This window comes from Phyllobates terribilis, unplaced genomic scaffold (genome assembly GCF_046119375.1).
Source record: "Phyllobates terribilis strain yellow unplaced genomic scaffold, ASM4611937v1 Scaffold_6__1_contigs__length_29720123, whole genome shotgun sequence".
Taxonomy (NCBI): Eukaryota; Metazoa; Chordata; class Amphibia; order Anura; family Dendrobatidae; genus Phyllobates; species Phyllobates terribilis.
In genome coordinates, this window is record NW_027362766.1 from 16,494,539 (window position 1) to 16,509,507 (window position 14,969).

Here is a 14,969-nt window from a genome sequence, read left to right on the forward strand (position 1 = left end):
CGCTGTCAGTGACGTGCATGAGGTGAGCTCATTCATGTCCAATGAACTCAGCTGACCTCATGTACGTCACTGATAGCGTGGGAGAATTCTCACGCTGTAGCTCTGAGTGCAGGAGAATTTTCCCACGCTGTCAGTGACGTGCATGAGGTGAGCTGAGATCATTGGACATGAATGAGCTCACCTCATGCACGTCACTGACAGCGTGGGAAAATTCTCCTGCACTCAGCGCTTCAGCGTGAGAATTTTCCCACGCTGTCAGTGACGTGCATGAGGTGAGCTCATTCATGTCCAATGATCTCAGCTCACCTCATGCACGTTACTGACAGCGTGGGAAAATTCTCCTGCACTCAGCGCTACAGCGTGAGAATTCTCCCACGCTGTCAGTGACGTGCATGAGGTGAGCTCATTCATGTCCAATGAACTCAGCTGACCTCATGTACGTCACTGACAGCGTGGGAGAATTCTCACGCTGAAGTGCTGAGTGCAGGGGAATTCTCCCACGCTGTCAGTGACGTGCATGAGGTGCGCCGAGTTCATTGGACATGAACTCGTCTCATCTTTATGCCGTCACAGCCAGACACTGCAGAGCGCAAGCATGCCTGCGCTTCTCAGTGTCTGCGGGATGACAGGCTGGATGGCAGCGTTCTGCTGCGGTCCAGCCTGTCATCTCGATGTAGCAGAGCTGAAGCTGTCGTGGGAACCATGGAAAGGTAAGGATGAGGTTGCTTTATTATTTTTCTTTTATTGCAGGAGATCGTTGGCTTCAGCTGGAATGGGCGTGATGGTAAGTATGGTTTAATTTAGAACAATAAAGGAATGTGTGTTTATTTCAATTAAAGGACTTTATTCTGGGTGTTTGTGTTTTTTTTACTTTGACTATGGGGTTAGTAATGGGGGTGTCTTATAGAAGCCTCTCCATTACTAACCTGGGCTTGATGTCAGCTGGCATTATAAGCTGACATCAACCCCAGCCCTATTACCCCACTGCCACCGCTACAGGGCAGTGGGAAGAGCGAGGCTAAGTGCCAGAATTGGCGCATCCTAAGGATGCGCCATTTCTGGGGTGGCTGACGGCTGATGTTTCTAGCCTGGGAGGGGGCCAATATTCATGGAACCCTTCCTGGGCTATTAATATCAGCCCCCAGCTGTCTGCCTAGCCTTTGCTAGCTATTAAAATAGGGGGGACCCCACGTCATTTTTTTGGGGGGTCCCCTATTTTAATAGCTAGTAAAGGGTAGGTATTCCGCTGGGGGCTGATATTAGTAGCCTGGGAAGCTCCGTGGGTATTACCCCCTTCCCAGGCTTCAAACATCTGCCCCAGCCGTCTGGTTAACCTCCGCTAGAGCCTAAAATTATGGGGAACCCCACGCCAATTTTTTTTTAAATAAATCCTTTATTTTAACACTAAATGACAAGTACAGTAATCAACACTGTCACTGTACTTCATATATATGTGACTGACATGTTTCTATCTATCTAATCTATGTGTGATTCTCTATTCCTTCTATTCTAAATTGTCGGGTAGAGATGCTGAATTGCCGGCCGGCTTTTTTAAAGAGACGGTGCATGAAAACACTATTATTTTTTTTAATAAATCCTTTATACTAAATGACAAGTACAGTAAGCAACACTGTCACTGTACTTCATATATATGTGACTGACATGTTTCTATCTATCTAATCTATGTGTGATTCTCTATTCCTTCTATTCTAAATTGTCGGGTACAGATGCTGAAATGCCGGCCGGCTTTTTTAAAGAGACGGTGCATGAAAACACTATTATTTTTTTTGATAAATCCTTTACACTAAATGACAAGTACAGTAAGCAACACTGTCACTGTACTTCATATATATGTGGTTGACATGTTTCTATCTATCTAATCTATGTGTGAAGCTCTATTCTTTCGGTTCTAAATTGTCGGGTACTGGTGTATGCCGCTGCTGAATTGCCGGCTTTTCATGTTTCACTGTGAGCACTGTTCCCATCGATTTGGGCAATCACTGTAATGCCACAACCACCATGGCTGTGGCATTACAGTGAGTGGCAGACAATCCCTGCATGATTGGTGCTCTAAATAGCGCCAGACATGCAGGACACGCTTTTGGTGCACGAACAGTTATCGAACATAACCTCGAACAGCCGAATTTTTTGCAAATCGTACGGGTTCGTCGAACAACTCGAACACCACCCAAAACAGCTCGAATTTGAGATTGGCGAACAGTTCTAGTCGAACACCGCTCATCTCTACTTATTAGGTGTTCATAGAGCAGTGTTCCCCAACTTCAGACCTCAAGAGCCACCCATAGATGAAGTTTTCAGAACTTCCTTACTATTGCACAGGGGATGGAATTATTACCTGGAGAATAATAATAATAATAATAATAATAATAGTAATCTTTATTTATATAGCGCCAACATATTCCGCAGCGCTTAACAATTCACAGGTTCATATACAACAGTCATAAGTAACAAAGCTAAAGATAATACAAAAATTACAGCAAAAATAATGACGACCCTGCTCGTAAGAGCTTACAATCTACAATAAGGTGGGGGATTATACAAAGTACAGGGGCTTATTTACAAGGATGGTCCGGCCATCTTGAGGGGATGAGGGATAGATAAAGGCTGCATGAGCTCATCACCAGCCAGTATCTGTAGTGCTTTTTGATTAGGTGGAGACTTATGTTTGGAGAAATAAGGAATGGGCTATAAGAATATAAAGGACTTTGATTAGGGAACGGGATAGGCCACCCTAAACAGATGTGTTTTTAGGGAGCGCCTAAAACTGTGTAAGTTGTGGTTCATCCTAATTTCTGGGGTAGAGCATTCCAAAGAATAGATGCAGCTCGGGAGAAGTCTTGAAGCCGGAAATGGGAGGTACGGATTAGTGCGGATGTTAGTCGAAAGTCGCTTGCAGAGCGTAGAAAACGGGTAGGCCGATAAACAGAGATGAGGGAGGAGATGTAGGGGGGTGCCACACTGTGGAGAGCTTTGTGGGTGAGAACAAGCAATTTAAATCGGATCCTATAATTCATGGGCAGCCAGTGCAATGACTGGCACAGAGCGGAAGCATCTGAGTAACGATTAGCCAGATAGATGACCCTGGCTGCAGCATTAAGGATGGACTGGAGGGGAGAAAGTCGAGTGAGGGGGAGGCCAATTAAGGGAGAGTTACAGTAGTCAAGGCGGGAGTGGATCAGGGCAACAGTGAGGGTTTTTGTTGTTTCCAAGGTGAGAAAGGGGCGGATTCTAGAGATGTTCTTCAGGTGCAAGGGAAAAGAGTGGGCAAGAGATTGTATGTGGAAGATGAAGGAGAGATTGGTGTCAAACACAACGCCCAGGCAACGCACCTGCTGGCTCGGCATTATTGTGGTGCAACACACGGAGAGAGAGATGTCAGATTTAGAGAGGTGAGTAGACGGCGGGAACAGAAGAAGTTCAGTTTTTGAGAGGTTGCATTTCAGATAGAGAGCGGACATGATTTTAGAAACTGTGGCCAGACAGTCACTGGTGTTCTGTAGTACAGTGGGGGTAAGGTCAGGGGATTAGGTGTATAGTTGTGTGTCATCAGCATAAAGATGGTACTGAAAATCAAATTTGCTGATTGTCTGTCCAATTGGGGCTGTGTAGAGAGAGAAGAGAAGAGGGCCAAGGACTGAACCCTGAGGAACCCCAACAGTGAGAGGAAGAGGGGAAGAATTGGAGCCACCGAATGATACACTGAAAGAGCGGTCAGATAGGTAGGAGGAGAACCAGGAGAGAGCAGTGTCCTTAATGCCGATTGAGTGAAGCAGAGAGAGGAGGAGCTGGTGGTCAACGGTGTCGAAAGCTGCAGAGAGGTCAAGAAGAATGAGCAGAGAGTGGTCACCATTACGTTTTGCTGTCAGAAGGTCATTGGTTACTTTGATGAGTGCAGTTTCTGTAGAATGTAGAAGGCGGAAGTCGGACTGTGATGGGTCTAGAAGAGAGTGAGTGGAGAGGTAGCTGGTAAGGCGGGAGTAGACCAGGCACTCCAAGAGTTTAGAGATGAAGGGAAGATTGGAGACTGGTCTGTAGTTGTTTGTGCAGGAAGGGTCAAGAGAGGGCTTTTTTAATAATGGAGTGATAATGGAGTGTTTGAAGGAGGAGTGGAAGATACCAGAAGAGAGGGAGAGGTTGAAGATTTTAGTTAGGTGAGTAGTGACGACTGAAGAAAGAGACTGGAGTAGATGTGAGGGGATGGGGTCAGTGGTGCATGTGGTGGGATGAGAAGAAGAGAGGAGCCTGGAGACTTCGTCTTCTTAGACTGGGTCAAATGTGGAGAGTGATCCAGAGGGGATGTACAGAGGGGAGAATACTAAGCAAATCCTGAAAACATGACCTGTTGGTCGCTTTTGAGGACTGGAGTTGGGGAACACTGTCATAAAATAAGGAATTTTTGGCGCAACTGCCGAAACATTTGAGCCTTGGAGTAAATATCAGCTTAGGAGAAAAAAGTCAGCACTAAAGGTAATTAATCTGTCCTCTCATATACTACAAAAAAAAGAACACCTGTTCATTAATATTAAAGTTGTGCAGACCCTACTTTTTCATTTTTTTGGAGTATATATTGGGGGTGTGGCCCCTTCCAGGGCTCGGCACTAGTGTTGAGCATTCTGATACTTAATTCCGATACTTTTAGAATATTGTATACCGGAATCGGAAGTTCCCATAATGCAATGAGCCAGTTTCATTTTATTCAGCCAATGAGGATCCTAAGAAGTGTGGGCACATCCTGTTAGGCATGTAGGCATGTTAACTAATGGCATGGCTGTGATTGGCTGCTGAAATGATGTCATGATGCACTATAAAAGCCGCCGCCATTTTGAGCTCACTCTGCTGTGAATTCAGTTAGGGATAGGACGCTGTTGTTCTGAGGGACAGTTTTAGCTACCTATTTGGTCTATTCTGCTTTACCCAAGCTACTTTATAAATCGCTGTGCCTTGCAGCGCTAGTGCACAGTTCTTTGTGCTGTTCACCGCTGTCTGCAAGGTCTCTGTGTGTGAGTGCAGCTCACCCTGTAGTGTGTGCTTCAGCCACGTCTGGTTGTAGTGCACTCAGTGTGTGTCACTGCCTCATACATTGTCCTTTTTTGCTAATTGATAATTTTTCCTGATTTCTCCTATTAGTGTGGTGGTTCCATCCGTATTCAGCTAAATTGGTTCCAAACACACTATATAGGAGTAGATAGAGGAGCCTTTCTGCAGCATTCGGCCCTGCAGCCCCAGCCAGATTAGTATTAGCCTATTTTTTGTAGCCTCATCTATTGCATTGTAGGTTACCTTCCTGCATTGTAATAGCTACAAAAAGTTTGTGATACTATAGGTATTACATCTTTGGGCACATCCAGTGTCTTTTTGTGACAAAAAAAACCTAAATAAAGTTCACCAAACACTCCACTTTACAGTTGTGTAGGCCACATTAGCTCATATTAAAGTCTAGTCCACACTTTATAAAATTAGTGTTTCTTATACCTGTTAGCAGCTGTTCAGGAATAAGCACACTAAGCCCTTAGTACTTTTCTGCCTATCTTTATCAGTCTACCAAGATGAAGAAGGCAGGAAGTAAGGCATGTGGTCGTGGGCGTGGGCGTGGAGTTTCTGCAGGGAGAGGACGTGAGGATTCTGTGCCTGCAGCGAGAGGACGTGGGGATTCTGTGCCTGCTGCGGGCACCAGTGACTCAGCATCCCCCAGTTTTACCAGGGAACAGTCCTTTATGTGCAGCTTTGTAGGAGCTAGCCGTACACCACTGCTGCGGGAGGACCAAATTGAAGCCATTGTCGGATGGATGGCAGCTAACACATCGACTTCAATTAGTTCCAGATCCTCTCAGGTCCTGAGCACTGAAGAGCACCCATCTGTCTCTTCACCACCTGCCAAATTGCCCAGGCAGTCAGAGAGCCCTGGACAGGAGCCATCTCTACTTCTGTTCTCTGAATCTCTTGGCTTGGAAAGAGGGGGCCAGCCAAGCAGAATTCTAGAATTTGAAGAAGAGGTAGTATGCAGTGATGCGCAACCGTTTTGTCTCTCTGAATCTGAAGAGGCGGGTGGGCCAGTGCCTATGGTCAGCAGCACACCTCAGTACGCATCTGATGATGAGACTCAGGTGCCACTTTCTGGCGCGTACTGTGCTGTCGAGACTACCCAGGAGAAGCAGTTGTTTGAAGAGGGTGGTGTAGATGATGAGGTCCTTGACCCATCATGGCGTGAGGGACAGGAAGGTGGTGGGAGCAGCTCTGAGTAAGAGATTCCCTGAACGGCCCAAAAAGGAGGGAGAGGGAGGGGCAGACTTGATTGCCAGTAGCCTCCACTTCGGCACCCATTAGGAGCATGGCTCTTCCAAAATCCAAAACGGGCGCTCCCAAGACTTTCACTGCCTGGTCCTTTTTTGACACAGTTGCAGATGACATTTGCTTTGTCAAATGCAAGCTGTGTAATCAGAAGGTGAAAAGAGGGAAAAGTGTCAGCAACCTCAATACCACAAATATGTGGAAACATGTGCGGACCAAGCACGTGGTGGAGTTACAAAAACACACTGAAGACCTAGGCCAACCTACAGCGCCACCTACCACCTCTTCAGCTCGTGTTGTAGCCTCTTCCTCCAGCTCACACACAGCTGATTCGGCTTCCTCACAGGATCGCCATGGAAGAACCTCTGGCACTGTTGTACAGAGACACAGTGTAATTCCACCCACAGCACCACTTTCCCTGTCATCCTCACACTCCTAAGCCAGTCTACAGTCATGGCCAAAAGTTTTGAGAATGACACCAAAATTATATTTTCACATGATCTGCTGGCCTCTGGTTTTTATTAGTGTTTGTCTGATGTTTATATCACATACAGAAATATAATTGCAATCATATTATGAGTACCAATAGGTTATATTGACAGTTAGAATGAGTTAATGCAGCAAGTCAATATTTGCAGTGTTGCCCCTTCTTCTTCAAGACCTCTGTAATTCTCCCTGGCATGCTCTCAATCAACTTTTGGACCAAATTCTGACTGATAGCAGTCCATTCTTGCATAATCAATGCTTGCATTTTGCCAGAATTTGTTGGTTTTTGTTTGTCCACCCGTCTCTTGATGATTGACCACAAGTTCTCAATGGGATTAAGATCTGGGGAGTTTCCAGGCCATGGACCCAAAATCTCTATGTTTTGTTCCATGAGCCATTTAGTTATCACCTTTGCTTTATGGCAAGGTGCTCCATCATGCTGGAAAAGGCATTGTTGGGCGCCAAACTGCTCTTGGACGGTTGGGAGAAGTTGCTCTTGGAGGACATTCTGGTACCATTCTTTATTCATGGCTGTGTTTTTAGGCAAGACTGTGAGTGAGCCGATTCCATTGGCTGAGAAGCAACCCCACACATGAATGGTTTCAGGATGCTTTACAGTTGGCATGAGACAAGACTGGTGGTAGCGCTCACCTCTTCTTCTCCGAATAAGCTGTTTTCCAGATGTCCCAGACAATCGAAAAGGGGATTCATCAGAGAAAATTACTTTGCCCCAGTCCTCAGCAGTCCACTCCCTGTACCTTTTGCAGAGTATCAGTCGGTCCCTGATGTTTTTTCTGGAGAGAAGTGGCTTCTTTGCTGCCCTCCTTGAAACCAGCCCTTGCTCAAAGAGTCTCCGCCTCACAGTGCGTGCAGAAGCACTCACACCAGCCTGCTGCCATTCCTGAGCAAGCTCGGCACTGCTGGTAGTCCGATCCCGCAGCTGAAACCATTTTAAGATACGGTCCTGGCGCTTGCTGGTCTTTCTTGGGCGCCCTGGAGCCTTTTTGACAACAATGGAAGCTCTCTCCTTGAAGTTCTTGATGATGTGATAGATTGTTGACTGAGGTGCAATCTTTGTAGCTGCGATACTCTTCCCTGTTAGGCCATTTTTGGGCAGTGCAATGATGGCTGCACGTGTTTCTTTAGAGATAACCATGGTTAACTGAAGAGAAACAATGATACCAAGAACCAGCCTCCTTTTAAAGTGTCCAGTGTTGTCATTCTTACTTAATCATGACTGATTGATCGCCAGCCCTGTCCTCATCAACACCCACACCTGTGTTAATGGATCAATCACTAAAACGATGTTAGCTGCTCCTTTTAAGGCAGGACTGCAATGATGTTGAAATGTGTTTTGGGGGTTAAAGTTCATTTTCTGGGCAAATATTGACTTTGCAAGTACAGTAATTGCTGTTAATCTGATCACTCTTTGACATTCAGGAGTATATACAAATTGCCATTACAAAAAATGAAGCAGTAAACTTTGGAAAAATTTGTATTTGTCTCATTCTCAATACTTTTGGCCATGACTGTACAGCCATCGTTAGCACAGGAATGGGAGAAAAGGCGCCCATACTCGGCAAACCAGCCCCGAGCACAGGCTCTGAATGCTGGCATTGCTAAACTACTGGCCCTTGAAATGCTATTATTCAGGCTGGTGGAGAGAGACACCTTCCGTAACTTTATGGCATTGGCAGTCCCACAATACAATGTGCCCTGCTGCTTTTATTTCAGCAGGCAAGCCGTCCCTGCCCTGCAACAGCATGTGGAGGGAAAAATTAAACATGCGCTACAAAACGTCGTCAGTAGCAAGGTCCACCTGACCACCGATGCGTGGACCAGTAAGCATGGACAGGGACGATACCTTTCCCTCACTGCCCATTGGGTAAATGTTGTGGAGCAGGGTACAGATCTTGAGAGTGGCGCTGTACGTGTTCTGCCAACTCCAAGGATTGCAGGAATCCAGTCTGTACACATTGACTCCTCCTCATACTCCAGTTCCTCTGAATCAGTGCTGCAGGAGCCGTCACGGTCTACCTCCACATCAACCCGTGAACGGTTACCTGTTATGATGACCGATATGAGCACAGCCGTGACCAAAAGTCAATAGGCCGTATTAAAATTAATTTCTTTGGGGAATCAAAGCCACACAGCGCAGGAGCTCTGGAATGCCATCAAGCAGCAGAGCGACATGTAGTTTGTGCAAGCGAATCTCCAGCCAGGCATGGTAGCGTGTGACAATGGCCGAAATCTGGTGGCAGCTCTGGGCCTAGGCAACCTCACTCACATCCCATGTGTGACACATGTGCTCAACTTGGTCATGCAGAGTTTTTTGAGGGACTATCCGGATCTTGATGCACTGCTTCACAAGGTCCCCATAGAGTGCGCTCACTTGTGCAAGATCGCGCATTGCAGCTCTGCAGCGCCGATTACGTCTTCCGGAACATCGCATCATATGTGACCTACCCACCAGGTGGAATTCAACGTTACATATGTTGAAGAAGTTGTGTGAGCAGCAGGCAGCAGTAGTGGAGTACCAGCTGCAGCAGGCGCAAACAAGTCGCAGTGCGCGCCTTTTACACTTCACCACCACTGAGTGGGCCTCTATGAAGGACATTTGCCACGTTTTGCGTGCCTTCGATTATTCCACGTGGATGGCGAGTGCAGATGATGCACTAGTCAGCATGACTTTCCCCCTTATCTGCCTGCTTGAAAAAACACAGCAAGCACTAAGGGAGGAGGTTTTGGAAGAGGAGTCACAAATGCCATCTGCTTCTGTACAGTCTGCGCAACGTGGTTCCTCACAAAGGCCTAGGCAGGGGACACTTTGTGAGGAGGAGTCAATGGAGGGGGAAGACATCTGTCCAGAGGAGGGAGGTACACAATGCTCTAGTAGTCATTATCTAGAGCGAGGGAGGGGTGATGCAGAGCAGGCAGAGATCACGCCTCAAGCAGGGGACAGCGTTTCTTGGCCAGTTGGCAGTCTGCAGCACATGGTTGATTTCATGCTGCAGTGCCTGAGAAACAACCGCCGCATTGCCCACATTCTCAACACGGCTGATTATTGGGTGTCCACCCTCCTAGATCCTCGCTACCGGGACAACTTACAAAGCCTCATAACACCTTTGAACCGGGAGCGTAAAATGCGGGAGTACAAAGACGCACTGGTGCATTCCATCATGTTCTCCATTCCAACCGAGAGCAGTGCTGCTAGTGCTTTACAAAGCAGCTCAGTGCATCGAGGCAGTGGAGGAAGCTCTGCACAAAGAGGGAGCAGAAGCAGCTCCTCAGCACAAGGCAAGACCAGTATGGCTCAAATGTGGCAAAGTTTTGTGTCCCTGCCGCCACAAATGTCTACACCATCACAGACGGCTCCAGTCAGCAGGAGGCAACGTTTCCGTCAGATGGTGACAGACTCCAAATACCTTGCCCTCTCAGTGTACTCCCAGATGGCTCTTCCCCCTTCAAGTTTTGGGTCTCTAAGCTGGATACATGGCCAGAGCTTATCCAGTATGCATTGGAGGTGCTGGCTTGCCCTGCTGCTAGTGTATTATCGGAACGAGTCTTTAGTGCCGCAGGTGGTGTACTAACAGACCGTCGCATGCGCCTATCCTCCGATAACGTTGACCGGCTTACTTTTCTGAAAATGAACAAGGCCTGGATCTCGCATGAATTTGCCAGTCCTTTTCCAGAACAAATAATTGATTGGCAACAGTATCCAGGTCTCCTGTTGTGTTCATGTTTCTACCACCTGAACTGTAATCCCTGAGCTCCAACACCGCCAGTTGCTGCTCAGAAGTGCCATCTGCGCAGTCAATGCTTGCTGCCGTGTTATTGGGGTTCAGTAACGTCAGCTGATCCCCAGCTGTGTGTCCTGCAAATTCTCCTGCTCTGTCCACATCCACTGTACTACAGATTTAAAACTTGCTCCAATTACACCTCTGGCTCCTCTGCTGTTAGTATTTACCCTGTGCTCCAACACCGCAAGTTGCTGCTCAGAAGTGCCGTCTGCACAGTCAATGCTTGCTCCAGTGTTATTGGGGTTCAGTAATGTCAGCTGATCCCCAGTTGTGTGTCTGACAAATTCTCCTACTCTGTCCACATCCACTGTACTACAGATTTAAAACTTGCTCCAATTACACCTCTGGCTCCTCTGCTTTTAATATTTACCCTGGGCTTCAACACCGCTAGTTGCTGCTCAGAAGTGCCGTCTGCACAGTCAACGTTTGCTCCAGTGTTATTGGGGTTCAGTAACGTCAGCTGATACCCTGCTGTGTGTCCGGCAAATTCTCCTGCTCTGTCCACATTCACACTACTACAGATTTTAAAGTTGCTCCAATTACACCTCTGGCTCCTCTGTTTTCAGTATTATCCCTGAGCTCCAACACCGCCAGTTGGGGCTCAGAAGTGCCGTCTGCACAGTCAACACTTGCTGCCGTGTTATTGGGGTTCAGTAACGTCAGCTGATCCCCTGCTGTGTGTCTGGCAAATTCTCCTGCTCTGTCCACATTCACACTACTACAGATTTTAAAGTTGCTCCAATTACACCTCTGGCTCCTCTGTTTTCAGTATTATCCCTGAGCTCCAACACCGCCAGTTGGCGCTCAGAAGTGCCGTCTGCACAGTCAACACTTGCTGCCGTGTTATTGGGGTTCAGTAACGTCAGCTTATCCCCTACTGTGTGTCCGGCAAATTCTCCTGCTCTGTCCATATTCACACTACTACAGATTTTAAAGTTGCTCCAATTACACCTCTGGCTCCTCTGTTTTCAGTATTATCCCTGAGCTCCAACCGCCAGTTGGCGCTCAGAAGTGCTGTCTGCACAGTCAACACTTGCTGCCGTGTTATTGGGGTTCAGTAACGTCAGCTGTTCCCCTGCTGTGTGTACGGCAATTTCTCCTGCTCTGTCTACATTCACACTACTACAGATTTTAACCCCTTTAAAGCCCAAGACGTACTAATATGCGTCAGTGCCCTGGGCTTTAAGAGCCTGACCCGTATTAATACGTCATCGCGATCGCGCGCGCACACAGGCTGTGCGGGCACGATCGCCACCCGGTGTCAGCTGATTGTCACAGCTGACACCTGGTACTATGTGCAGGGAGCGGTCCCACGCTGCTCCCGGCACATTAACCCCCGCAATGCTGCGATCGAAGTCGATCACAGCATTGCGGAGGCAAGGGGAGGTGATCGCAATACTCACCTCCTCTTCCGGCCTCCAGCGCTGTCTGCCGGGGCTTCCCGGGTGTTGCCATGACGACCCGATGTCGTCATGACAACATCCGGGTCACCAGACAGCAAGAAGATTTTTTGGACATGCGCAGTGCATCTCCAAACATTCTTCTCCCTGTCCAGCGCTGACTGCCTGCATGGCACAGGGATGGTGCTCAATCCCTATGCTATGCAGGCGATCAGAATAAAAAAAGTGAAAGTCCCATAGTGGGACAAAGTAAAAAAGTAAAAAAACTTCCAGAAAGTGAAAATAAAATAAAAATGAAATTGTAAAAATATTTAAAAAAAAATAATCCACTAAAAATAAAAATATAATGTACCCATCAATAAATATTATTATGAATAAAAAGCAAAAAAACAATAAAAGTATACATATTTGGTATCGCTGCGTCTGTAACAACCTGACCTATAAAACTGTTCCACTAGTTAACCCCTTCAGTGAACACGGTAAAAAAAAAAAACGAAGCAAAAAACAATGCTTTATCACCATACCGCCAAACAAAAAATTCATCTCGTCCCGCAAAAAACAAGCCGCCATACAGTTCCATTATCTGAAAAATCTAAAAGTTATAGCTCTCAGAAAAAGCGATGCAAAAAAAAAATTTTTTCTATAAAATAGCTTTTATAGTGTAAAAGCGCCAAAACATAAAAAACGATATAAATGTGGTACCGCTGTAAACGTACTGACCCGAAGAATAAAGCTACCTTATCAATTTTACCACACCCGGAGCAGAATAAAAAATACAACAGTTCCTGAATTGTTGGTTTTTGTCTATTCTGCCTCCCAAAAGCTGGAATAGAAAGCGATCAAAAAATGTCACATGCCTGAAAATGGCACCAACAAAAACGTCAACTCTTCCCACAAAAAACAAGCCCTAACATGACTGTCTGCCAAAATATGGCGATGCAAAAACTAGATTTTACAAAATATGTGTCTTTTAGTGTGTGACAGCTGTCAATCATAAAAACCAGATATGATTCTGGTATCGCTGTAATCGCACCGACCCGAAGAATAAAGTAATCTCATCACTTATACCGCACGAGAAACGGCGTAAAAAATAAATGCTAGTGCTGGGGTTGGGGTTGTGCTAATGTTAGGGTTGGGGTTGTTGTTTTTTTCAAAAGTAAAAAAAAAAAAAAAAAGACAATATGGCAACTAGTGTTGAACGCAAGTGCTCGCTACTTGAGTTTGCATCGGGTGCTCGGGTATGCACTGAGTATCGCGGGTGCTCGAGCCTCCGCCCCATATGCTTCGCGGCCCAAAAAAACCTCGCGGGGATTGCCTGCCATGCACGAGCGATCCCCGCATGTTTTTTTTGGGGTGTCTAATAACCGTGAAACATGCGGGCGGGGACTCGAGCATTTCACTTGAGCACCCATGATACATGGTGCATACCTGAGTACCCGATGCAAACTCAAGTAGCGAGCACTTGCGCTCAAGAGTAATGACAACTTATTCAATATGATGACCTAATGTTATCAAATTCTGTGTCGTACCTCTGGGTTCAAAATGTTCACTATACCCCTTAACAAAATCCTTGAGGGGTATAGTTTCCAAAATGGGGTCACTTGTGGGGGAGCTCCACTGTTTAGGCACATCAGGGGCTCTCCAAACACGACATGGTGTCCGCTAACAAATTGAATGGAAAATCGGCTCAAATTGTTAGCGGACACCATGTTGCGTTTGGAGAGCCCCTGTGTGCCTAAACATTGGAGCTCCCCCACAAATGACCCCATTTTGGAAACTAGACCACCCAAGGCACCTATATAGATGCATAGTGAGCACTTGGAACCCCCAGGTGCTTCACAAATTGATTTGTAAAAATGAAAGAGTGTTTTTTTTTGCACTCTTTCATTTTTACAAATCAATTTGTGAAGCACCTTGGGAACCCCTGGAACTATCCATCCGGGTTCCAGTACCGTCAGCTGGTTCCGGGCAGTGCCTTTGGCTTAGGTGCCTCCTTCTCGGTATCCAAGTTCCACCAACGTCTGCTGGTCCTTGGTAGTGCTTTCTGGCACAGTTACCTCATGCTTAGTAACCGAGTTCCAGTACCATCAGCTGGTTCTCGGCAGTTCCTCAGCCTTCTTGTACCTTCTGCTACATTTCCAAGTTCAAGCTTTTTGAAATGGTTCTTGGTAATCACTCTGGATCTCCCTGACGAGGACCCTGAAGACGAGGACCCTGAAGACCACCCCGAAGAAGACGAGGACCACGAAGACGAGGACCCTGAAGACCACCCCGAAGAAGACGAGGACACCGAAGACGACGACCCTGAAGACGATGACCGTGAAGACCACCCTGAAGAAGACGAGGACCCCAAAGACGAGGACCCTGAAGACGAGGACCCTGAAGACCACCCTGAAGAAAACAAGGACCCCGAAGACGATGACCCTGAAGACGAGGACCCTGAAGACGACGACCCTGAAGACCACCCCGAAAAAGACGAGGACCCCGAAGATGACGACCCTGAAGACGACGACCCTGAAGACCACCCCGAAGAAGATGAGGACCCCAAAGACGATGACCCTGAAGACGAGGACCCTGAAGACCACCCCGAAGAAGACGAGGACCCCGAAGACGATGACCCTGAAGACGACGACCCTGAAGACCACCCCGAAGAGGACCAAGAAGATGACCCTGAAGAAGATGACCAAGAGGACAAAGAACAAGAAAACAACCACCAAGATACAGAAGAACAAGAGACAGAAAACCAAGAAGCAGAAGTACAAGAAGCTGCAGAACAAAAAGCGGAAGAACATTAAGCATAAGACTAAAAATCAGAAAGTGTGGGAGAAGTAAAAAAGAAGGTGAAGAGCATGGAAGTAGTGAAACATAAATATCTGACAAAATATAAAAAAACTTAACATAGTCAATATTTCCGTAACTCAGAACGTCTTAAAAAAAAATATTAATTCCTGCTATTCCATTTGATTGGGCTAAA